This window comes from Protopterus annectens, chromosome 8.part0 (assembly GCF_019279795.1).
Source record: "Protopterus annectens isolate FY-2018-M chromosome 8.part0, PAN1.0, whole genome shotgun sequence".
Taxonomy (NCBI): domain Eukaryota; kingdom Metazoa; phylum Chordata; order Ceratodontiformes; family Protopteridae; genus Protopterus; species Protopterus annectens.
The window spans coordinates 1,764,925,803-1,764,953,081 of NC_056741.1; the positions used below are offsets into that span (position 1 = coordinate 1,764,925,803).

The following is a 27,279-nucleotide window of genomic DNA, read 5'->3' on the forward strand; positions in this document are numbered from 1 at the left end:
AATGGGTACCACAATCAGTTATGGTGTGTATTCCCGCCTATGGGGCTTATATATGCCGGTTTTCCCGCACTTATCTCTGATTGGCCATTTTGGATATTTATCAACTTAAAGCAAACCTGCTTTGTCATGGCTCCATTTTCATTCATTCCTATATATATATATGCTAATACTGTGTTTCTCAGTACAGCTGTCATGGCTTAGTGGTTTAGTACATTGACTATGGTGCACAGTATCCCGGGTTCGACCCTTGGCATTGCTTTTTTTTTTACAACTGTCTAGACAGGCTAGGAGGTGTGTTTGTGTAAAGGTGGCTTTGGTACAGCTTGCCCAATGTTGCCCGCTGGTAAGCTGGTTGGTGCACTGCGCAGCTCCGCACAAACAGCTTATGTTGGGTAATGCATTATTTAGCTATGAGAACTCATATTACGCTGGGTGAAGTGCTGCGGAGCTACGGGCACTCATATTAAGCTTGTTAAAGCGCTGCTCACCTACGGGCACTCAAATGCAGCTTGTTAATGTGCAGATCACCTCCGGGCACTCAAATGCAGCTTGTTAATGTGCAGATCACCTCCGGGCACTCAAATGCAGCTTGTTAAAGTGCAGTTCACCTACGGGCACTCAAATGCAGCTTGTTAAAGCATTGCTCAGCTATGGGCAATTATAATCCTTTTTTATAAATTATTCTGTCGGATTTCTTCACAAATACATGGCCCATTTCATTACATTTTACTTAAAGTATAGTTATATATTTATATATATATGTCAGGGGTTGTTTCATACTTATTTAAATAAAAATGGTGCATGATGTTGTGGGGGCTTGAACCATGACTATCTTCTCTTTGGCCAATGTCTCTACCGCTAGGCTATTGCTACTTGGCTTAATTTGCATATGTAGATCTTATATACTTTTCAATGTCATATCTGCTAACTGGGGCTGAGCGAAGGCCATACCCGTGTAAACGAGCGCAATTGTGGGCAAACATTTTTAAAATTATAAAAAAAAATGTAACTGCTATTGTTACGTTTTACACATTTTTCAGTAGGGTTTTGTCTCTGGGGATGTGTGGTGTTGTGTTCCTTGACATTTCTAAGGACTCGCTCGTGGGTGTTTACTTTCAGGCCTATGACTCTTCTGGGAGCGTGTCCCTTTGCAGTACTCTGCATTCGGGCACGCCCCCTACTTTCCTACACAGACTGTGTTAGCCTAGGGTATGATTCAGCATGCCCTCATGAATATGCATGGCATGCTGACGTCATACCCTTCAACTGCAGCCTCCGAGTAAGACATATTAAGTCTTACACGGAGGTTTTGTGAATCCGGCCCTTCAGCAATAGTAAGAGAGTCCTCAAAATTTATCCACAGTGTTATAAATGATAGAGTAAGCTGAAATGTCACCAACACATGAATAACAGTATGTTCATATTATACTTTTGATTTTTGATAATGAGTAAATTGTGGGGTTAGGGAGAAATATTGAAGTACAGGTTTAATTTCTCAAACTGTTAATAAATTGCAAGAATAGGTTCATGAAAATCTAACAGACAGGACCCCTTGCAGGCCACTTAAGTCTGGTCAATTTACCAGAGGGCAAGACTCAAATGTAGTAACGTGTATGTGAGATGAACATCTTAATCAGTGTACCAACCCCCATCCTCATGATATTTGCCTAGATGTTTATATGACAGTTGACTTTCCTTTTCCTTTGCTGTAGACCTGGTTATAGTCCTGACTATTCTAGCTGAGTCAGTAATACACTTTCATTCACTGTAAGGCCATGCTGCTGTTGTATGTGTATATATACATATATGTATATATATATATATATATGTATATATATATATATATATATATATATATGGGTCTACTGTTTCTGGTGGAATTACATTTGGTTGAAAATGATTTCAGGTAGCCCACTTCACTGAAAGCTCATTTGATTGAAAGCTCATTTGGTCGAATACCATTTGGTCAAAAATGGAATATAGCCCCTGCCCCAATGCAGTGCAACCCTGGAGTGAGAATATAAAGTTAGGGGGGGTATGGGGGCATAGCTCCCTCACATTTTGCAATTATTTTTTACTGATGTTATATGTTTCAATGTATTTGTAATGAATACACAATTATATAATAGTGAATACACTGCAATTATGTGAGGGGCTGTGCCCCCCACACTCCTCCTAACTTTATATTCTCACTCCAGGATTGCACTGCAGTGGGGCAGGGGCTAAATTCCATCTTAGACCAAATGGAATTCGACCAAATGGATTTTCACTGAAATGTATTTTCGGTGAAGTGAACTGCCTGAAATCAATTTTGACCAAATGTAATTCGATCAAAAGCAGTAGAACTATATATATATATATATATATATATATATATATATATATATATATATATATATATATATATATATATATACACACATACACACACACACACACACACATATAAATATATATATATATATATATATATATATATATATATATATATATATATATATATATATACTTATATATGGGTTGTACCAAATGTACATAGCCTTATATGTGTATAGGTCTATTTATATGCATATATTTATGGTCTCAATAGAGTTATTGATATGCACCATAATGTTAATTTATAAATCACAGTGCAAATCTTCACAAGAACTGGCACCCACACATCCACTAATTTAAACATATCACTAAAAGGAATGAGTTTATAGTGGACCAGCCCTTACATCCCTGTTCCTGCAACTCTTACTATATCAACCTCTGACTTTACACAGCAGTGGGGAATGATGTTAATTCCTTTATGTCATTAGTCACTAATCTGGTTGAACACATATAGTGCTGTTCCTTAGCAATGTAAGTGAATACAACAGGCACATTCAATTACAGTGCTTGTCAGAAATGATCTGCAATACATATGTGTACCTTATCATTATTGTAAGGGCTCCCATCATAAAATAACAAAAATGAAAGTCAATGAAGTGCCTGATCGACATAGTGACTATTTCAACATGTGTGGCTGTCTGTAGCTAGATACAGCTAATTTTCTTTTTTGGTTATGTGTGGCAACCATGTTATTTTGAAAGTCAGTTCTGTAGTGTAAGCTCTTTAATGTTGCTGCAATTTCATATGTTGCCTACAATGGAGGTATTGGTGCACTATGAAAAATACCTAAAATGTTTGTGACAAAAAATTGAGTTAATTAACTTTTTAGAGTTGGATGTTTTTGAATTTAAGACGACAGAAGTGGTCAACACACACAAAAGCTAGTATTTTTTTCATGACCATTCATGCTGGGCTTATGTTATGTTTATGTAGGTTGTATTATAGAGTACTGTAATACATAAAATATTGTTATACTATACTGTTTGAAGTACTCACCTTGAACTTTAAAGAAATGATTGTTCTAAACTCTTGTATATTAGTACGGAATATCATTTTATCAGAATCTGTTACTATGAAAGAGTACTCAAGTGTGTAAAAAAATGTATTTGCTTTTAAGACTGATTTTTCTATAGCACAGTAGATAAATCCTGAAACTATAAACTACCCATGAGATATCTCGACTTAATATAGTTCTCCTTCTTCTTCTTCTTTCGGCTTTTCCCGGTTAGGGGTCACCACAGTGGATCACCGTCCGCTCATGATTGGCAGTGGAGTTTTACAGTGTCGAGATGCCAGCCCAGCGCCCAACCTTCCACAGAAGGCACACACATGCACACACTCACACCTAGGGCCAATTTAGTGTGTCCAATCCACCTACAGCATGTCTTTGGGATGTGGGAGGAAACCAGAGCACCCGGAGGAAACCCACCCAACCACAGGGAGGACATGCAGACTCCGCACAGAAGGCACCCCAGCCGAGGATCGAACCGGAGAAAAATATAGTTCTCCTAATTACCTGTAATTAATCTCAGGGTCTTCTCTTATTTTCAGTTATAGGCATTTCCATCGTATTTTCCCTTAACACCTAATTGAGTTAGAAGTATTCAGACTTACTTAAAATTTAAGGTAAGCTGACTGGGTAGCGAGTACCCTGGCAGAGTACTGATGTTCCTTGGAATTTTAAGCATTAATTGTAGGATAGTTGTTAATTTATAATTCTAGCACTATAACCATATTAAATGCTTACTTGTCCAATTGCTCTCTTTCAGTGGGTAGTAATAAGTGGTTAGGCACAGAGGAATTTCTGAAAGAGTATGTTGTCACCTTTTTACAATACATACCACATATTAATCATCATAATTTACCAAACAACCCTCCCATGGTGCTCACAGATATCTCAGTAACACTGGTATTTAACCTAATATCTAAGATGTTTAGTGTAGCCTCGTGGAATATAAATGGCATGTAAAATATTAAAAAGAAAAAGCTAATTATGCACTTGATTTATCAATCAAACTCAGACATAACTTTTTTACAGGAAACACACATGACTAAAGAGCAATGGAACAATGATAAAGATAAAAATATTAAGTGGATACATCAAATAATAGCAGCTGGGGACAGTATATCATCAAGAGGGACTGTCATAATAGTTAAAAAATCCTTTAAAGGGAACATAATCATACCTAATAGTGATACAAAAGGCAGGTGGTGTTACTTCTCATGCTCACATCCAACATGTAAAAAAAGTTATGATTTTGTAATGTCTATGGCCCTTGAAGCTATCAACAAGATGTTTTGACTGAAATATGCTATTTGCTTTTAAAGCACCCAGACCATTTGTTTATAATTGGTGGGGACTGGAACATAACACTAAATCCAACAAAAGATAGATCGAATAAAAATAATCAATCACCCCAAGTCACTACCCTTCTATCTGAATTAATTGAAGACTTTAACCTGGTTGATCTCTTTGAATTAAACAACACAGATAACTTAAGAAGCAAATATACTTATAACTCTCCCTACCATAAGGCATGGTCCAGAACTGACATATTTCTAATCTCTCAAGACATAACATTTAACGAAGTTTATTATAATTCTGAGCCTAGATCGATATCTGACCACTCAAAAATCAATATAAAAATAACACAAAATAAATCTAATGTTAGTACTTATAATACATCAAACTGGACCCTTAACATAAATTTAATTAAAATAAAAAAGTGGAACAAGAAATATTAAAATCCCTTTCTCAATTAAAAGAGAACCTTGCAACTATGAACACTCCTTTAGATATTCAATGGGCAGCATTCAAAGCCATGACTAGAGGTACTCTGACTCAAAAAGCATCATTTCACAAAAAGGTCAATAGGGAAAAATAAGTAATATAGAAGACAGACTAAGACTAGTTGAACTAGAAATAAAAAAAAAAAAAAAAACAAATGGTAAATTTACAAAAACAATTAAATGAAATCCAGACACAGCACTATACATTTACAGAACTAAAAATATTATACAAGTATGCAGAATGGGCCCAAACCCCCTCTAAAATGCTAGCGAGAATTATCAACATTAAAAATTCCCCTTGCAAAATAAAGGAAATAAAATATAAGGATAAAACTTTAAACTCAGTCTAATAATACAAGTTTTTGAATAAATATTTCAATTCATTTATGGTCCACATGACCATATTCAGGATAGCCTCTTTCAAAACTTGGTGAGTAACTTAAAATTCCCTCATATTAATCCATTAACAGAAGAACAAGTCAGAGTGGCTACTGAAAAGCTAAAACTGGGGAAAGCTCCTGGTCCTGATGGCTATGTGGCAGAATTATATAAACATTTCAATCAGCAACTTTCACCAATACTTTTAAAAATATACAGCCATATAATACAATTTGGAATATCAGACCTATATATCAATAATTCCATGACCATATTTATCCCAAAACAAAACACTGACTCCACTAACCCTAACAATTACAGAACTATAGCTCTGATAAACATAGATATGAACATACTCTCAACAATTCTAGCACATAGGATACAAAAAATGATTCCTTCTATAATATCTCCAGAGCAATTAGGGTTTATGAGTCAGAGACAGGTCTGTAACATGCTTACTATCGATACCCTATCCCACCTTTGCATTAAGGACAAATCTCCTAAATATGCGCTATCAGTAGATGTAACAAAAGCTTTTGACACAGTCAACCAAACCTTTCTCTTCCTCTTATTTCTTCAATTCGGATTCACACAAGATTACATAAAAATAATCAAAATGCTTTATAACAAAGCAACTACAACACTTTATATTAACAAGAAAACATCTAACCCTATCAAAATTATAAATCACAACAGACAGGGCTGCCCACTCTCCTCATACTTGCTCAATATCTATATTGAAGCACCATTATTATTATTACTCAGTCAAATAACATATCATTATTTTATTTCAGTATCTAAAACCCAAATAAAATACATAGCTTTTGCAGAAGACCTCAATATTTATTTTCAGTTTCCTAATACTAATCTCAGCAAAATCTTAGAATCCATAGATAAATTTTCCAAAGTATCAAACTATGCAATTAATCCTAACAAGTCAACTATATTCATTAAATCCCCTAAGTCATAAAGAATTTTAATTTCCTGAGACTAAAATTAAAGTTGAATATACACTGAAATACTCAGGCATATTCTTTGATCATACCCAATCAGGTATGATTAACAATAACCTCTATAAAACTTGGTCTAATATAGTAGACAATATAAATAGATGGGAAAAACTTAAAATCTCTACCCTATCAAAAGCTTCAATTGTCAAAATGAACATACTCCCTAAAATTTTATATCAGCTGAACGCTATATTCATTAAAATTCCAATTACCTTTTTTAATAAGATCAAAATTTGACTAGCAAAATTAATTTGTTATCCAGAAAGCACTAGAATCACTATCATAAGCTAATGCTCCCTAAAAAAAGAGAAGGTTTGGGCCTCCCTGACTTTCAGTTGTACCATGAAATCATTAGTGCCAGTCGGATTATCAAAATAGCAAATTATGACCCATTGGGAAAAGATTGGAATCCATTATGGGTTAAACTATTCTATCAAAATATAATATCATCCAAAGTTAACCCTAGATTCATTCCCTTCTTAAACCATGAAACTCTCAAGGCACAAATAATTTCACCCAATTTTAATAAGTAAAAGTGAAATATTCAAGACATTGCTAACATCACTAAAGCTAAAAGACACTATCATCCTTCTACAACCAATACATAATAACCTTGATATAAAACTAGCCAATTCCATGTTAAACTTAGATAATTATCCAATAATAAAGAATCACACGGTATGGGACCTTTACCAATTACAAAATCTATTGATGAATAATATCAAGATCCGATTAAAAGCAAGCCATTATTACAACTGAATAATCAAACAAATCTTATACTTAGCTAACAAATTAACTGCAAATATCACAGTAAATGAGCAAAATATCAAATTAGCCCAACAAATTCAAAGATGCTTTTATACGAGAAAAAAAATGCTCTCAAATACTTAAAATTAATTACTAAAATTAAATTTCAAAATACATTTCTATTCTCAGATTATTGGGATGAAAAAAGTAGTAAGATGACATTAAACCAGAAAAAAATAGCCATTGAAAATACCATGAAATTAACACCTTTTAAGAAACTAATTTACACTGAGATCATGATGTTCAGTAACATATATCATACACCTGTCCATCTAAACAGATTTAATCCAACTAATTCACCATACTGTCCCTTTTGTCCTAATAAAGAAGCAGACATCCTTCATATTTTTGGAGCTGCAAAAAGGTTTATAAATTGTGGTGCGCTTTAAGATTCCTGCTAGAAAAAACAGGTTACTCAAAATCTACTCTCGCATGGGAAACAGGATTATTACACATTTTCATGGGCACTAACAGCCGTCTCAGCAAACACATCACAATAACACTATGTGCCCTATTAAAATTTTATATAACTAAAAACTGGTTGGACAGATCCAAGCTTACTTAGACAGAATATAAAAATATGGTCAAAAAGCATATATTGGCTAAGAAACTTTATACTAAAAGCCAAAAGAAACTAGCATACTATCAAAATTATTGTAAAGCCCGATTGATATTTTATCATGAATGGTAAATTATTTTAAAGTTTCATAATGACTTTAAATATATTCTCTATTCAAGAGTAATAATAACATAAACTAAGATGACAACTTTTTGTATACATGTATATACAGTATAGGTAGCTTAGTTTTTTGTGTGGTTTTTGTGTTGGTGTTAAGTTTCAGGACCATTTCTTATTATTATTATCATCACGTGTAAAAAACTTGTTACTTTATACTCTTATCTTCTGGTTGAGTCACAAACATAATGTCAACATTAAGGTAGTTTTCTGCTGTTGACTCTATTCTAAATGATATACTTTTTATTAAAATGTCTAAACGTCTAGTTAAATAATCTGTTCATATTGTGTAAAACTGTAACATCAACAGTTTGACCTGATACTTTGTTTTGATACTATGGAAAATAATAAAAAGACATTTGAAAAAAAAAAAAAAACAGATGGAAGGCATATGCTTTTAAACAAACAAAAAACTAATACTAGAATACAACTAGACTCTGTGTGTGTGTGTGTGTGTGTGTGTGTGTGTGTGTGTGTGTGTGTGTGTGTGTGTGTGTGTGTGTGTATACCCGATTGCCTCGTGGTTTTGGCGTCTTTTTAGACTTGTTGGCTGTTGGTGAAGCACCCACCAAGAGGAGAAAATGCTGAGAGAAGAAAGGAGCCACTTTTGAGATTTTAAGTATTTTGCTTCAGATTGTTTGTTAAGTTTTTTTCTGCATTGCCGCCTACTTTTGAGCATTTTCTGGCTTGTTAAATTTGATTTCTGTGTTGGTAACTGTATTTAGAACACAACCTAGAGCTGTTTGTTGAATTTCCTGCCTGCACTTATTTTTAAAATCATTTTTTTCTTAAAACTTGCATTTTATCTGTCTCTGGCCTAGCATTTAAGTGTGGGGTCATGTACTGCACTGTTCTAACTTGTTGATACTTGTGAACCTCTGCTTTCCTTAAAAAAAAAAACAAAACAAAAAAAAAAATCTTGCTTTTTTCCCACTTTTCTGAGATTTAAAAAAGTTCAGTCACAGATTTGCTGTTCTGAACTGTTTGTAAGTTTCTTGGAGGCCATTGTTTGCTTGGGCTAAAGGGAAGTCTCTGTGTTCATCAGTGGCAGTGATAAACATTGAGCAGCCTGCCTGCCCCTGTGGGAGTGGTAACTGCCTTGAAACTGTAGTTTTATTGGCCATTTTGGGTCAATTCCTAACTCCTTGATCTCCCTCTCTTAAAACCCGATTGCCTCATGGTTTTGGCATCTTTTTGGACTTGTTAGCTGTTGGTGAAGCACCCACCAAGAGGAGAAAACGCTGAGAGAAGAAAGGAGCCACTTTTGAGATTTTAAGTATTTTGCTTCAGATTATTTGTTAAGTTTTTCTGCATTGCCGCCTACTTTTGAGCATTTTTCTGGCTTGTTAAACTTGATTTCTGTGTTGGTAACTGTATTTAGAACACAACCTAAAGCTGATTACTGAATTTCCTGCCTGCACTTATTTTTAAAATCGTTTTTTTCTTAAAACTTGCATTTTATCTGTCTCTGGCCTAGCACTCAAGTGTGGGGTCATTTACTGCACTGTTCTAACTTGTTGATACTTGTGAATCTAAAACAAAACAATCTTGCTTTTTTCCCACTTTTCTGAGATTTAAAAAAGTTCAGTTACAGATTTGCTGTTCTGAACTGTTTGTAAGTTTCTTGGAGGCCATTGTTTGCTTGGGCTAAAGGGAAGTCTCTGTGTTCATCAGTGGCAGTGATAAACATTGAGCAGCCTGCCTGCCCCTGTGGGGGTGGTTACTGCCTTGAAACTGTAGTTTTATTGGCCATTTGGGTCAATTCCTAACTCCTTGATCTCCCTCTTTTAAAACCCTCTTTTGCGCATTTTTGCACGTTTTTGCACATAGCGCAACATCGGGCAGCGCCGCCTAATTGGGTTTAAACTATTCCTGGCTCACAAAGTCTGCTCTTCACTTTTTCCCTTAGAACTGCTCTATCTCTCAAATTAAACACCATATTCTCATTCTAAGGCCCCTCACTGGTCCAAATAAGTAATTTTACAAGTTAGCACTAATAAACCATAAGCACTACTTACTCTTATACTCTCTGTGATTACCTTGTCCCCTATTGGTCCATTTTAATTCAGTTCACTATATTACTCTAGCATGTCCAAAGGTCAGTCAATGGTTTCCTCTCCAGTCCAGCTGGTGAATCTGGGAATTTTGAGGCAATGTTACAACTGTCTCATGTACACGGACAACCCTCTCCTCCTCCAAACAGGTTCAAATATATGTGAGAGATGCAACCATATAGCCAAACTGGTGGCTGAGCTCTCTCATCTCAAAACTGGTGTAACCAGTCAGGAGCAGAAGGTAACCTCACACAACACAATTCCAGTATCACATAGTCCCACCACAACAGCGAACCAAACACATAAAAATACAAAAACATACTCGGAGGCTCTAAATAAAAATCTACCTAAGCAACAGAGACCTCCAAAGCAGACATCCAAGCAAACACTACCCCAAAACAAAGCATGTACAACACATAGCACACAAAGTCAGTGTGCCAAGCAGTCACAGCCCTTAATGCTGAATAACACACCTGATACTCTTGTAATAGGTGACTCTATTGTCAGACACACTGACGTCCTGCTCACCAGGCTGAATAAAGAGAAGGTCACAGTGAGCTGCCTGTCAGGCACTAGGATCCACCACATAACGCAAGCACTCAGGTCACTCCAAAGCAAATACAAATATGACTCAGTCATTGTACATGCTGGCGTTAATGACCTGAGACGTACCTCCCTCGACTACATGAAAAGAGACAGAGAGGAGCTCTCTGATCATGTAGCCCAGGCCGTTATGACCCTGACCTTAAGCAGCATTTTATCCTCACCTAGAATGATGCCACAGTATAAAGACAAAACGATCGATTTTAACAATTGGCTAAAATTTTGGTGTCATTCAAAGGGGATCCAGTGTCTGTCAGCCTGGGATGACATGCTCGACAAGCCATGTTGCTTTGCTAGGGACGGCTTGCACCTGTCAACCCTGGGCTTTTGGATATTGGCAAAGGCTCTTGCCACCCCCATAGTGCCTTTTTTAGGCAAGGCTCAAAAGTCAAACCCACCTCCATAGACAGCACAAGGAACAAGAAACTAAGGGTAATGCTGCTAAATGCCAGAAGTCTTTACCTCAAGATGCATGCACTCAAAGCTCTCCTCAGTATGGAGAACATCAATATCTGTGCAGTGACAGAAACCTGGTTCAAGGCTCCAGAGAGTACCCCAGCACTACCAGGTTATACCTCATATCATGCTTTTCGGCCCCAAAACCCGGACCAAACCACAAAAGGAGGGGGAGTTTTCATATTTATCAAGGATATCCACACCTCCAGGTTAGTGGCATTGCACAAAGTATCAGAGATCATCCATGTGCAACTGACAGTGGGCAAGACTGCTTTTCAGTTTAAAGCATCCTACAGACCACCCTCTCAAAGTCAGGAATCCCACTTGGCTTTCCTGAAAACATTGGAGAACATGAAGATCTTTCCAAACACCATTATATTGGGTGACTTCAACTACCCAAACATAAACTGGGAGCATTACTCAAGCCCCAGCACCTTAGCCCAAAGGTTCCTGGAATTTATAAACTCAAATGCTATGGAACAACTAGTCACCACTCCCACAAGAGGGGAAAACATACTAGACCTGATCATTACCAACATGGGGACCCTATGCTCCATACCAGAAGTATATCTCTCATTGGTAAGATCAGACCATAAATTAATTTCACTGGATATCCACATCCTGACCCCACCCCCAGCCCAGAAAACCACACTGAAAAACTTCTCAAAAGTGAACTTCACACTTCTCAAAACCAAAGTGGAATCCTTCAAGGCCCCAGGGCCAGTGGAAACTATGGCCCAAACTGCAGAATCCCATATAAACGCATTCTACGGACATCTCCAGGAATGCATGGATCATGCTATCCCAAACAAAATCAAGACCCAATCATCCAAAGGCAGGCATCCAATCTGGTGGACCCCAGCCATAAATAAACTGTACAACAGAAGGAGGAAGCTACTACATGATAGAGCAAAATCCCTAAAAGGGAAGGCATCTCTGATCAGTACTAGCAAAAAATTACGATCCCTCATAAAATCCTCCACGGCCAGCTTCGAGAGAAAAATTGCACAGAACACTAAAGACAATCATAAGGCTTTTTTCAGTTATGTTAGGAACCTGGGATGCAACTCCCAGACTTGTTCTGAGTTGAATCTAAGCGATAAAAGATACACTGAACCCACAGATATCGCCAATATCCTGGCAGACAGGTTCAGTGCAAACTTCTCCTCCCCCCTCCGCCCCAAAAGAGCAAGTATCTATCCCGGCAGAGTGCAGCCTCCCAAACATCTCTGATGCTCAGGTGAAGGCCGCCCTCTCCAAAGTAAAAAACACTGCTTCCATGGGACCAGATGACGTCCCGGGTTGCGTCCTACATGAACTCCAAGAAGAACTAATCCCTCAAGTAAAACTGCTGTACAATATCAGCCTCACTACAGGATATATGCCCAAAGAATGGCGTACAGCAACAGTGGTCCCACTCCACAAAGGTGGCACCTCTGCGGACACTGGAAACTATTGCCCCATAAGCCTGACTAGCCTAGTCTGCAAGGCTATGGAGAGAATCATCATGGAACTCATAAACAAAGACATTGGGGACCTACAGACTCTAGATCCTACCCAATTTGGCTTCATCAAGGGCAGATCCTGCCTTTTGAACCTGGTCGACTTCTTTAAAAGTCACCAAGGCCATAGATGAAGGGAAGATAGTCCACACAGCCTATCTGGACCTTGCAAAGGCATTTGACACAATACCCCACTCAGGCATCATAGATAAGCTATCCAGCCTAAATATAAACCCCTATGTCACAAGATGGGTCGCAAACTGGCTCAAAGACAAAACCCACAGAGTCAGAGTTGCTGGAGCCATGTCAGACCTGAAACCGGTCACAAGTGGTGTCCCACAAGGTTCTGCCCTGGGACCTCTCTTGTTCAGTATTTACTTTTCTGAGGTACAGGCCAATGTGGGAGGACTATGGCTCACCAAGTTCACAGATGACTGCAAACTGGGCGCCATAATCGACTCTCCAGCTGACACAAACATCCTTCAAAAAGGTCTCACAGAGATGGATAACTGGTGCCAGAGCCATGGTCTAAAGCTAAATGCCAAAAAGTTTATAGTCATACCCTTTGGCAAAAATAATGTGCCCACAAATTACCACATAGGTGGTAACCCATTAAGTACAGAGAAAGTAATTAGGGATCTGGGGACCCAAGTTGATAGCAATCTCTCCTTTGACAACCACATTGCCAAAGTGGTTAGAAAGACCTTCTACATAGCCCACCTCATCATGAAAGGATTCACATCTAGATCAAGAGAGGTAATCTTGCCCCTTTATTCATCCCTCATCAGGCCCATCATAGAATAAAATCCCCCCTTTTGGATGTACCTTGCCCGACACCTGTAGCAATTGGAAAGACCCCAAAAGTATCTCACCAGGAGGATCAAGGGACTCAAACAGATGTCATATGCTGCTCGGTTAAAAAAACTCCAGCTCTACTCAGTTGCGTACCGCCTACTTCGAGGCGATCTATGCCTGACATATAAAGCTATGTCCAACCCAGAATTAAAGGACATGCTCCACCTCAGTAAATCTAAACCCCTTAGAGCCACGTGCTCAAGGGACTTGAACCTCAGCACAGAAATAAATAGAACATGCTGGAGGGACAGATTCATAACCCAGAGGCTCTCTTCGCTCTGGAATAGAATTCCAGTTCATGTTAGGCAGAGCACCTCACTGACTCTCTTCAAGAAGAATCTTTAATGAGTGGATGGGGTATCGTAGGTTTGTCCCAGCGATTACTTCCATGTCACTATTAGACAGAGGCACAGTAAACTAAACTTTAAAAAGGGCACAGTATACTCAAATCAAGGGGTGGCATAAGCCAAACACAATCAGGCTAGGCTTGTAAATGCCCCAGGGCAGATAACCTAGTATGAACCTATGAAGCTATGAACCTATAACCCAGAGGCTCCCTTCACTCTGGAATAAAATCCCAGTCCAGGTTAGGCAGAGTCCCTCATTGACTCTCTTCAAGAGGAATCTTGATGGGTGGATGGGAGATCATAGGTTTACCCCGGGTATCACTTCTGTGTCACTGTTAGACAGAGGCACAGTATGCTAACCTCGAAAAAGGGCATAGCAAAATTCATTTAAAATGGGTGGCAAAAGCCAATCACACTCTGGCTAGGCTTATAAATGCCCTAGGGCAGATAGCCTAGTATGAACCTATATACTTATATATATATATATATATATATATATATATATATATATATATATATATACATATATATACATATACATATATATATATATATATATATATATATATATATATATATATATATAGAGAGATATATATATATATATATATATATATATATATATATATATATATATATGTAGAGCAAGCAAGCAGGCTGCAACAATATAACCAAATATATCTATCACAGCACTTACAAAATTGGGGAGTGGTCATTCTTTCAAAACTGGATTTAAAGATACATGCCCATTAACACCAGGAAACCTATCTGCTCATAATTCAAGGATCCACTCCTGTTCCTTAATTTCTGTTTTATTCCTAAGGTCACTTAAACAGCACATGCTGTTGAGGCAGATACAAGTCCCATAGACTGGTCCTGCTATGGAACATCCATGTGAAGCTGCGTTCATCTATTACCCAGTTTAAGCGCAACCTAGATCAGTGGATGAGGAATAGGAAATTTACATCGGGCCTGGCATCCATATCCATTATGGACAGAGGTAGGTTACAAATGCCTGATCCTCAATGTCCTATTTGGGTACAGGACATCATTATTCTTTTTGGAAAACTTATCTAGGGTTAGAAAGCTCCCACAGGTCATTAACCTAGTAACAGTCTATGCATCTATGAAGGGTGACACCAAAGACACATGGATGCCGGCCCTCCTCAGCAGACTTACCATCACAGACACTGCCCGATCCAGTGTGTCTCTCATCCTTTACAGAGAGTCTCCCACATAGTTGAGGCAGTCATACAGTAGCAAATGACAACACAATACTGTGAAGTAACCATACTAACATGAACAGCAGTACAGAAATTTCTGTATTTGTAGTATAGCAGCAGTTAAACTTTAAAACTGCATACATCACAAATTTCTTTTTTTTCCCATTACTTACTCAAATACATTCAAAATATGAGCATATAAGTAGTTTGTGTAGAGGACAAACATAACTTATGAAGTGGTACAGTGATATGTGGAACAGTTTTCTCCAAGTAACTAGCGGCAATGCTCTAAATGTATCCAGTCATTCTCCCCTCCTTCAACTTCTATAGCTACAGCATTACCTTTCTATAGTGTAGATTCACCCCTCTGAACACAATGAAGATGCAAATGAGGTATGAAATCATTAGCATTCATAAATAGCAAAAAAAATGATTTTCTGTAGGAGATGTAAGCATGGTGTTGGAAGTTGCACAAATGCATGCACAAACCCTAGGACTGTAGGGAGGAGCAACAATAATTTGTAGCTGCTAATGGATTGCAACTGTGTCTGATTGCTCTGACTACAACAACAAGCAGTACAGAAGAGAAGTGTTTTCATCATGCAGAGTAGACTTAATAAAAATCTGTAAGCACCTTGAGAGCTATGAGAACAACCTTAGCAACACTAACATCCTTGTTCTAAGAGTACAGTGCCCATCCTCTGCTTAAACTCTTTCTGAAATGCTAATAAGTGATATTATACACTGAAACAAAGATGCAAATAAATGGCCATGGCATTGCAATTCTGTTGGTAAGCTGAGAGGAGGGGAAGATATTCAGAAAATAAAGAGAATAAGTAGCTGGCAGTGTTGGAAAAATTACATTAAATTGGTGTGAATTATTATTACTGCAAAGGATTGGTCAATATGACATTGATCTAGGCATTTTCAAGTAAATGAGAAAGTAATATTTCTGAGTCCTGTGTTGGTGGAAAAGACAGATAACAAACATCACTGAGTGTGTGTTGTTATTGCACTGAACTGAGGGTTCATTTCCAGATAGTGTGCTATCTGACAGAGTTAATGCATATTTTCTGAGCACATGATCAGGACGTGCCACAAACAGATCTAGGAAACTTCACAATCCTGCCTCTGTATATTTATTACTCTACATGTGTTACACAGACAATCAGCTAATTTTTTTTCTTTTTTTGTGTTCCTCATTTGGGTGCATTTTGACAGAGTGCACACTTGACTGGCAGTATTTTTAGGCAGTGAGAAAGACTCCACTGCCCAAGGTGCAAACTGACCAATTTAACTTGTCTTGCCATCAGTAGCACATTTCACATTGGCATAGGTACACTTTGGTATAGCACTCTGAACAGTAGTAACAGACAAAGCTCTGCTTTGCATCTAAGTATCACTGTAGCACACAGGTTAAATGAAATGATTTTAAAGAAACAGAAAAAAAAATGCAGGGTTTGAAGTCACATGCTGCTTGGAATGTTTGCATTTGATGGGAAAATGCAGTTTGTGATTTGTTGTGTGGAATATAAATTGTTATATATCTGTCCTTTTGCCTCTGTAATTTCAGCACTGCTTAGCAGAGCTCAAACAGGACTCAAAGCTGAAGGAAACTGTGAACAATTTAATTTCTGTAATTAGCACAAACATGTTTGGCACCATTGTGCTGCATTTCTAATGAATGTACAGTGTTTACATTTTGTATACCTGTTTCTATGCCAGAAGCTGTAAATATAATGACTTTGTTCCAGTAACACGGTTTTTCTGAGATTCAGATCCATAGGAATTGCTTTCATTATAACTTCATATGTTTTATTTGTTCTGTTTCTTGCATTGAGAACTTGCTCACTGGTGAGTATTGTGCAATCAAGCTAATCTGCTTAAGGAAAAAAGTGAGAAATGTTATTTGGGCAGACTTTTGTTTTGCAAAGAAGCTTATTGGCAATGTTGAAGTATCAGCACTCTGGACAGCACTGAGAGAAGAACATCCAGCTACTATAAAGTTAAAAGGGCAGATCCTGCCTTTTGAACCTGGTTGACTTTTTCGAAACAGTCACTAGAGCCATTGACGAGGGCAAAGCAGTCCATACAGCCTACCTGGACTTGGCTAAAGCTTTCGACACAATACCCCACTCAGGCATCATAGACAAGCTCAACAGCTTAAATGTAAATCCATATGTCACAAGATGGGTTGCAAACTGGCTAAAGGATAGAACCCATAAAGTCAAAATCGCTGGAGCCATGTCAGACTCAAAGCCAGTCACAAGTGGTGTCCCAAAGGGCTCTGTCCTGGGACCCCTCTTGTTCGGCATTTATTTCTCAGATGTGAAAGCAAACATGGTAGGGTTGTGGCTGACAAAGTTCGCAGATGACTGCAAACTAGGTGCCATAGTCGATACACCAGCTGACACATACATCCTACAGAAAGGCCTCACTGAAATGGACAACTGGTGCCGGAGTCATGGCCTTAAACTAAATGCCAAAAAATGTATAGTCATCCCCTTTGGGAAAAACAAAGTACCCACAAATTATCACATAGACAGTAACCCACTGAGTACGGAAAAAATAATCAGAGACCTGGGGACCCAAGTTGATAGTGACCTCTCATTTGACACCCATGTTGCCAAAGTGGTTAGAAAGACTTTTTACCTTGCCCACTTTATCATGAAGGGATTCACATCCAGATCAAAGGAGGTCATTGTACCCTTATACTCCTCCCTTATCAGGCCCATGAGTGAGTACAATGCTCCATTTGGTATGTACCTCACCCGGCACTTGCAACAGCTGGAGAGACCCCAAAAGTACCTCACCAAGAGAATCAAGGGTCTCCAACATATGTCATATGCTGCCAGACTAAAGAAACTTCAGCTCTATTCAGTAGCATACCACCTACTCAGTGGTGATCTGTGCCTGACGTACAAGGCCATGTCCAATCAGGAATTGATGGACATGCTCCACCTCAAAAAATCCAAATCCATCAGAACCACGAGAGTTAAAGATTTAAACCTCAGCACAAATATGAATAGGACATGCTGGAGGGACAGATTCATAACTCAGAGGCTTCCCATACTCTGGAACAGAATCCCAGTTCATGTTAGGCAGAGCCCATCACTGACTCACTTCAAGAGAAATCTTGACGAGTGGATGGGAGATCGTAGGTTTACCCCGGGGGTCATCTCTCTGTCACTACAAGACAGAGGCACAGTAAACTAATTCTGTTATGTAAGGGGGTCTTCACTGTGTCACTACTAGACAGAGGCACAGTATTCTAAATCTATTCTGTACACTTTTGTACCATTACATGGGGTGGCGAAAGCCACATCACTATGGCTAGGCTTATAAATGCCCCAGGGCAGATAGCCTAGTACTAAACTATGAAACTATGAAACTATATAACTGTCTCTGTCGTACAAGGTGTAAATGCACTGACTTTAGAGTTAGAACACAGATGATCTAGGGCTGAAATGCAGATAACGCTTATTTGTACAAAGTTTGTCATTAAGCAATTTCTAAAACACTTTGATTAGGAAGCTAACATTACGTACAAATGGCTTATCATAACTATGTTTATTGCAATAGTTGTCTCACAAATATTTTCATAAATTAATTTTAGTAACTAGCATATGTCATTACTGATTTAGTTATGAAACATAGTTGAATGTGTATGCACTTGTTTAAGAAGGATATTTTGATAATGGAACAGAAATGCACTTGCATATCTACGATGGGAAGAATACCTAAGTTAAAATCATCTTTTCTCCAGACATAGGCCAACTATGTGTTAAAGATGGTTTACCATTGAAATGTCTAAAAACTGTTAAAACTGGAAACAAATGGAGCCGACAGCAATAAATGAATATTCCAAACTGTTTTAATGTAAGCGCTTTCGGCTCGGACCTTTCCAAGCCTTCTTCAGACAAAACAGTAAACTACAAACAACAATCATTTAAATATCAGCATCAATTAAAACGTTAATTAATCTTTAAAGCAAAAAGTGCTTTGAAAATATGCCTTCATGTAACTTAATCTCAGGCATACGAAGAGTGTCAACTAAAAATCCACTAAAAATCAAGTCTGCTCCATATGCATGGTGGGGTTACAATCTAATTTGATGTCAGTTAAATAAATAATGAGAGTTATGTTACTTATGATATTTCATATAAACATTAAATTAACAAATTAATAAATTAAATACCCTAAAGAGTTTATTAATGTATATACATAAAAAATAAAACATTAAAAAACATTAACAAATGTTCATCTATTTAAAAACAATAGATTTAGTACACATTTAATAGAAAGTGCTTCATTTAGTCCTGGAAAAACTTGGGCATTAGTAAGAATTTGCCATTTAAGCTCATCCAGCTCCAATCTTAACTGCCAAGGGCCACTTCTAATGTCTAATGTTCTTTTTTGCAGGATTATAAATTTAAAGGAATGTGCTGGATTATATACAATGTGTTTAGCTAGAGCATTATTAGAATCCTTATTATTAATTGCATAACAATGCTCATATACTCTTTGCTTGAATTTACGCTCCGTTTTACCAATATAAAACGCGTCGCAGGTTTGGCATAAGGCTGCATATGTTACTGCCTTGGTCTCACAATTAAATCTAGAATTAAGATGAAATTTCATACCATTAATTTCACAGCAGTTAGCAACTAAATGTATTTACATTGTGGGCAACATCCACATTTAAACATACTTTTTGTTCTAGAGTGTGTGTGACAAATATCGAATATATATATATATATATATATATATATATATATATATGAAACATAGTTGAATGTGTATGCACTTGTTTGAAGGATATTTTGATAATGGAACAAAAATGCACTTGCATATCTACGATGGGAAGAATACCTAAGTTAAAATCATCTTTTCTCCAGACATAGGCCAACTATGTGTTAAAGATGGTTTACCATTGAAATGTCGCCATGCAATTGCACTGTTATGAAGTATTCAAACTCAGATGTTTGAATACTTCATATGTGTGCAGGTTACATGAGTGAACGTCATGCTTGCAAATGGACTGTGCTTTTGCAAATATAACGTTCGCTCATGTAAAGGGATCGTGGTATAGTGCAGTTAGGGAAATACATCCCTTTTCTCACTGTAGTGTGATCTCGGAGTTGGAATATTAAGTTAGAGGGTGTGTGGGGGGTGCAGGGGGGGCTTGCCCCCCTGCATAAACAGGATGTTAGGTTAGCTAGTTAGGGACTTATGGGAAGGGTGGGATTGCTGTTAAGTGCTGAAAATGTATTAATCGACATTGTTGGCATTAACAGCTATTTTACGACATTAGGGACATTCGGTAATGTGTACTTTTGGTGAAACACTGCTAATATAAACACTTTTTTTTTAATTTTGAGATTATGATAGTAAACCGTTAAGGACAGTATGTGTAGTGAGGCATGTATGCATCATACCCCAGCCTGTCTTAATTAGCCACTGAAAGTCTATTCATCTGACATACATTTGCAAACAGTAATACTGCCTCTTTCATGAAATACATTTCACAGGACTTCCAAAAGTCGCACATATACAAGTCTATGTGGAGCACATCTCCATTCACACTGAATTCAGTGTATCTGTAATTCAGATAGTTGAAGAGGACTTCTCCTGTAGTACTGATGAATAATCACCCTCTTCGAAATTATGTATTTTTGCTCCCTATGTTTGATTCCCACTTTGGTCAATTAACTTTTTAAAGTGTGTAATTCCAGAACGTTGTGTGCTAAGTCATCCTATGTAACATCCAAATCATAAAGGATAACAAGGCAAGCCATTGAGGTTGTCAGTGTTGACCTTCTGAAAAATGTGTGAAGATGTTGAGCATTGCACATTGCAAATCTCACTGCAATGCTTCACACCTTCTTTGCTGTACTTTGTTTAGAAATGCCTCTGTGTGCTTACATTCACTAATGACTATTCATTAGGCTGATGGATGTCACGTTATGGTATTTTCTGTCTGCCATTACATTGCTAAAGATTAAAACCTACATCTTCCATTGACTACATATAGTATCACTGTACCTTCAAGGGTGTGACTTTGAATTGTGTAATGTTTCCTTGGTGACATCTAGAGATAATGTTCAAGTCTCTCAACATAATTTTTCTTCTTCTTTGACAATGGTTCATATCCAGCATTAGGTGAAACTCATCCTGCCTGTTTTTATAAGTGTCTTTCCTGTGAATGAGCTTCCTATGTATCTCTGTAAGCCCCTTCTGTTTTATCAGTTGTAGTGCTCAGCAGTTGTACAAAGTCTAGCAGTAAACAACTGTAGTATGTCATGCTAAATGACATTTCAGATGTCATCACACAAAGCTGTGAGTGTTTGCCTTACACCTCATTGTACACCCAGTCAACTTGTGATTTCCTGTAAAGCATTTTTTGTATGCATTAGATATAAAAGATTATTTCAGTGGCTATTACATAAACAATTTTGCCAGGCAACATATTTATCCCAGTCATTCCTAGGTAACCTTACACTAATTTAAAAAGTTGACATGATAATCACATGCTAACACTCTGTAAAATCATTTACTTAGAGATTCAAATGTTGCTTCGACTCTGCTTTTTTATTTAGTGCAAAGATTTTACACCTTGTGCCACAGAGAAAGTTAGGCTAGCAAGTGGATTTTCTCCAGTAAGTACTGTCCAGAGCGCTTGTAGATCGGAGTGCAAGTAAGTAGTGTCCAGAGCGCTTGTAGATCAGAGTGCAAGTGCTGTGCACTGTATCTTTAAGAAGCATGTCAAGACTGTACATGCACACATAAAATCCCAGACACGTGCACTCTGCATGGGGCCATTTTGTAAGAGTAGTCACAGTGATAGCATGCATGAACACAGTTGTTAGTTCGCATATAAGTTAAAGTCAGTAACCTTAAATAATAATGTGTTTGTATAAAATAAATCTGCTTGAACAGAACCCACAAAGATTCTTCTATTGTATCCAGAATGGGAGAGTAACAGCGTTGATGGCAGTGCATCGCTGCTATGCCTTTTAGCAATGGAGAAGGCAAACCAAATTTAAGTTTTTCACTGTTTGCTTCAACAGAGAACTGTGTTTGCAGCGTACTGTCATGCAAATGGGGAAAGCAAACACAATACTTCATTTTGTGATTTGAGCTTTGCAGCTAATGTTGGAAGGTATAACAAAACATGCGGAGCATATATACGCAACATGTGAAGATAAAATTGATCTGCTGGAAATGTAATCAGAATCACAACATTTCCTTTGTGATTCTTATTTGTGAAAAGATTGACAGGGAGCACCAATGAACACCACTAAACACTGATACTTCACAGTCCAAGTTCAACACTTCAAAGTCTGTGCACCCACAGGCTAACAGTTTGTAAACATCTATGCAAATATGTTTCTCACCACTGTGCTTTAGGAATTGATTTTGAACTAGAATAAGTATTGTTACTGGATGATACTACTTCATTACCTGGAAACTGTGTATTGTACTAATGTGAAATGCAGTGAAGTGTGTGGTTAATTGACCACTTCATTTTGGACAGTTGAGTCTGCACTACAGCACTGAACCTTAGAAATAATATACAACCACATACAGCCTTGATGCACAGAAATCATAATTTTTTGTATCTCTTCTTCACTGGAATATTAAGTATTGCTTGGTACTGACAGCCCATGTTGCCCATGTATGAGCATACACCATTACTAATATCAGTACCATTCATTATGGTTTACATACCATCATCATAACCTGATGATCCATGAATAATTCATTGGCCATCCTGTTTCACAATTGTGTGAATCTCATATACACAAGACAGGTTGGTACATGTCACTCTCAGTCCTGAAGTATACACTAATGACAGCTTTGCTTATATAAGTCAGCAGTATGGATATATTATTGATCATAATATTTACCTTATTCCTTTATATCAACATATATGGATTTGCACAAAACCTTCAACATCACAGTATCTTCTCTGATACAGAGTAAAAAGCTAATACTATTTAAACTGCACTGTCACAGTTTAAAACTCAGACATCTGTGGTGGTGCTTCTGTAATGTACTATGTCCCCTAGAGTTATTTATTTATTTGTTTGACATTTGTTGACAGGGTTGGTCCAGCTGAGCCAGTGGCCCATTTTCAGTGGAGACCTGAGGAGAAAAGCTTCAATACATAGAAATACAGTATGGTAGGCATATTTGAAATACTCTGATTTTGGATAGAAGAGATTACAGGCATGTCAATTGGGGAGAATTTCCAGCAAGGCCTTAAGGATGGTGTTATTCTGTGTGAGCTCATAAATAATTTCCAACCTGGATCAATAAAGAAAATTAACCATTTCAAGCTAAATTGACATAAACTTGAAAACCTTGGACATTTTATTAAAGTGATCCAGATTTATGGAATGAAGCCACATGATATTTTTGAAGCAAATGACCTGTTTGAGAATGGGAACATAACCCAAGTTCAAACTACACTCCTTTCCAAGATGGAGGTAAGATGTTCTAATCTCACAACAGTCAACTGTGTGTGTGTGTGTGTGTGTGTGTGTGTGTGTGTGTGTGTGTGTGTAGGTGGTTGTGTATTCAATGAGTTGAGTCCACAATACAGTAGTAGCCTGGCATTAATTTTACACTGTAGGCTGAGTCCACATCAATTTCAGACCCTTCTGCCAACATCATCTTCTCTGTAACACCAGACTGATGTCATTCTGTATGAAGGGCACTCTCACATTCTGAAAGTCAGACTTCTGTTGTGGTGCATACATTAAGTACTTTGTTCTCTGGCTTGCACAGCTACACAGCTAAGTGGTTCTAATCTCACAACAATCAAAGTGTCTGCATGATGGTAGCTCCATTACATCACTGGAGGATTATTTGAGCAGGTGTATTCATTTGACTCACAGTCATGAGAAAGATTTCTTGATTAGATCAATCCCACATCCACTTTTCAGTCTGTCCATAAGTGCATACGGTCTGCAACACACAGATAATGTCACAATTTCAATAATATACTCTCACACCACTAAAATCATACCTCTCCTGTGGCATGTGTGTTTACTACACTTGTTTGTAGGTTGCGCCATTCAAAAGGTAGAGGGGGTTGAACACAGAGGTGAGACTTTCCTGATTGTGTTGGTTTGAATGTAAATAAATGGAAGAATATCTTACACCTTTTAGTACTGACTACATTTAGAATTGCAAGTAGCTATAGAAGTCATTTTTGCACCTATGTCTCCTTTGCATAACACAGTTTGTCTTCCTTCTGAAGATGCAATGTGATTCACATATAGTCAGACTTCTCCTGTGGTGCCTGCATATAATGAACTTGTTTACTGATTGTGCTAGTATAGTGAAGGAGTTCAAATACAGAATGACTGTCATTTTTGAGTTTGTGTGTGTGTGTGTGTGTGTGTGTGTGTGTGTGTGTGTGTGTGTGTGTGTGTGTGTGTGTGTGTGTTTCTTCCTCTTAATGTTGCAGAACAGGCTGCAGAAACATACATAATCTATACAGCGCACTATGTAACCATTTTTATCAGAAATGTGAAGGTAATAAACAATGGTGATATCGTACATGAAATGTGCAGTGTCCCAGTCATAAAATAAATATGTATCTGTGCTTGTGTTTCAGCAAACCTTCATTAGCCTGTGATATCAGCTATATATTTCAAAATCCTGATGCTACTGCTTATAGTCAGCGTACCTTTTGCTAACAGTGTTGTCATACACATGTGCTATTTTCATGTGTAGATGTTTCCAGTTACAAGCGTTTATTCTACATTTCCTTTGGAAAGGCTATATTGACGACTGATGATGTTGTCTGAATATATTATCATTCCATTATTGTTGTAGTGACACACCTCCTCAGGACTACAGACACAATACAGTGTAATGTATGTTGCTGCCTAAGTAAGGCATGTGTTCCAATACAGAATTATATCCATTGTACAGAGTTGTTGTTCTTCTGTCACAGTGACAACAGCAGGGGTATTTGGATACACCTACCACCAAGCAATGTTGTCTGACATGCAAGCAAGATTCTTTCTAAGTAGTTACAGGGGCACATTTTCCTTGATTCATACACATGATGTAATGCTTTCACATAACCACACATATGACAATTAGCAATGTACTTATACCGTGGCACATTTATTGATCCCAGTATTGTGTTGATTTTATCAACTGTTAGGCAAGTGTTCCAAACCAGCATTGAGTGACTGTATGCATTCATGTCCTTAACTGTTCTGCAGGAAGGACATCCTCCTCAATTATACTTTGTACATATAGACTGCCAGAGGTCTCTACCAACAATTTTAGCAAATAACAATCATTGGCATATAAAGTACAGCTGATTGAATCACTTCACATAGGTGGAGTTCAACAGCTGTGATAAAAGTTCCACTGTGGCAAATGTGATTAATAGCTGTTTTATTATGAGGCAGAGTTGTACAGCTTGATGTTCAGTTCTAGCCTAGGGATTCATTTTATGTGATCATACTGACATCACACGACAAACTTTACATTATGTCAGTCTTATCCCTTGATATGCTACATGAACACATGTGAATGTAACTTTGGATTTCCTAAAAGTACATATTTCTTCTGCCAATGCAACAGTAATAGTTCTGCCATGGCACATGCATTGAGTACTATGGTGTACATGAGGGTGCTCCAGTTCTTTGGTGGTATGTGTACAGACATGCAGAGAAGCCATCCTTGACCAGAAAATATTGCTATAGGACTGAGGGTAATCATGTGCATATGAACATACTCATTTAATTGACATTAGTCCGACATGCCAATATAACCTTCATTCTCAAGGATCCCTTTTTAATTCACACATTAATTTTGTTTGTTTGCACTTGACAATACCCATAGCTTCTTCTTGTGGCAGATGCCAACAATTCACAGCTCTGCAGAATACATTGTGTCATGGTTTGGGGTTTGGATCTGTTCTTATCTTTTGGTACAATAAGTGTGTCAGACAGGACCATGTATATCACACTCTGCTGCAACATTTGTAACACCACATAACAACTACATATAGGATGCATAACTATTAGAATATTGAGGTGCATAATTCCTTCAAGGGTGATGCACCTCGCATATGTGCTACATATGTGCTAGGCCTATTTCTGTGGCTTGCATAGTTCATACATAGGCCAGTGTTGACATTGATAGCATGGGTTTGATCCTTGCAAAAGGAAATTGTGGCTCCCATTATATATGTACTCCCCTTTGTTACGATGTGTATTTGTGTAACAGTCACATCCTATAATATCATGTATGCTTTTATTTACTCTCATTTGATCAGGAATTGTAACCACCATTATTTATTCTGGACATTTTATCATTTCAAATTTGTCTTTGGGACATGAGCACCTTCACATCAATTATCATACTAGACTTGGAACATTTACCCTCCCCTCTTACATCTTTCTGTATACACCTCTTTGATTTGTGTCACATTGTCCTCAGTACACTTTTCCTGACTGGTAACCCATGATTTGTAGTTCCCCTTGCCATTTCACATCCCCTCTTATGACTGTATTCATCTATTTTATTTATGTGCACAGTACACTCAGTGGACTTTCCCTGCCTATGTGCAGCATGCATTATTTCCCTTATGCAGGTCTTCATGCTCTGCATGTGAGCACGCTTAACAGGTTTGCCCATAGACAAGCCTGTTTGTTTACTGTATGTGCTCATGCTGCTCAACATGGTTTCCTGGCTGCCAACACTGTTACTGGCTATGGAAACATGCTTGTATTTGTGTTAGCATAATGAACATTATGCTTATGCGATTAGCACTGCTGCTCATCCTGCTAAGACATAAACATCATATAGGCTTCTTGTGAAGCCTACCTGATTGTTCATGAGCCCAGAGATAGAGTAACAAGACTGCTTAAATTCTGAAGTGACAGATAAATTAAGTGCACTTATTATTCTTTGTAGTTAATATATAAATATGTGGCCAACAAAGCAGTGTGAATTTCAGAATTACCCTTGAGTATTCTAGGTAGTAGACATCAGATTTTTGCCAGGAGGCATCAGGCCTATGTATTCAATCAAATTCATGTAGTTATGATATGACGGGTTAAAGCTTGCTATGCAATGTACTAAAAAGCATGCCCAGCCAATTATT

General features: G+C 37.7%; 1 protein-coding gene across 4 annotated transcripts in view; it reads left to right on the forward strand.

Annotated features, from left to right (window-relative positions):
- LOC122809626 (cytochrome P450 2F2-like) overlaps positions 1-27,279 on the forward strand; it is a 916,584-nt gene that overhangs the window by 448,825 nt on the left and 440,480 nt on the right. The window lies entirely within an intron of this gene.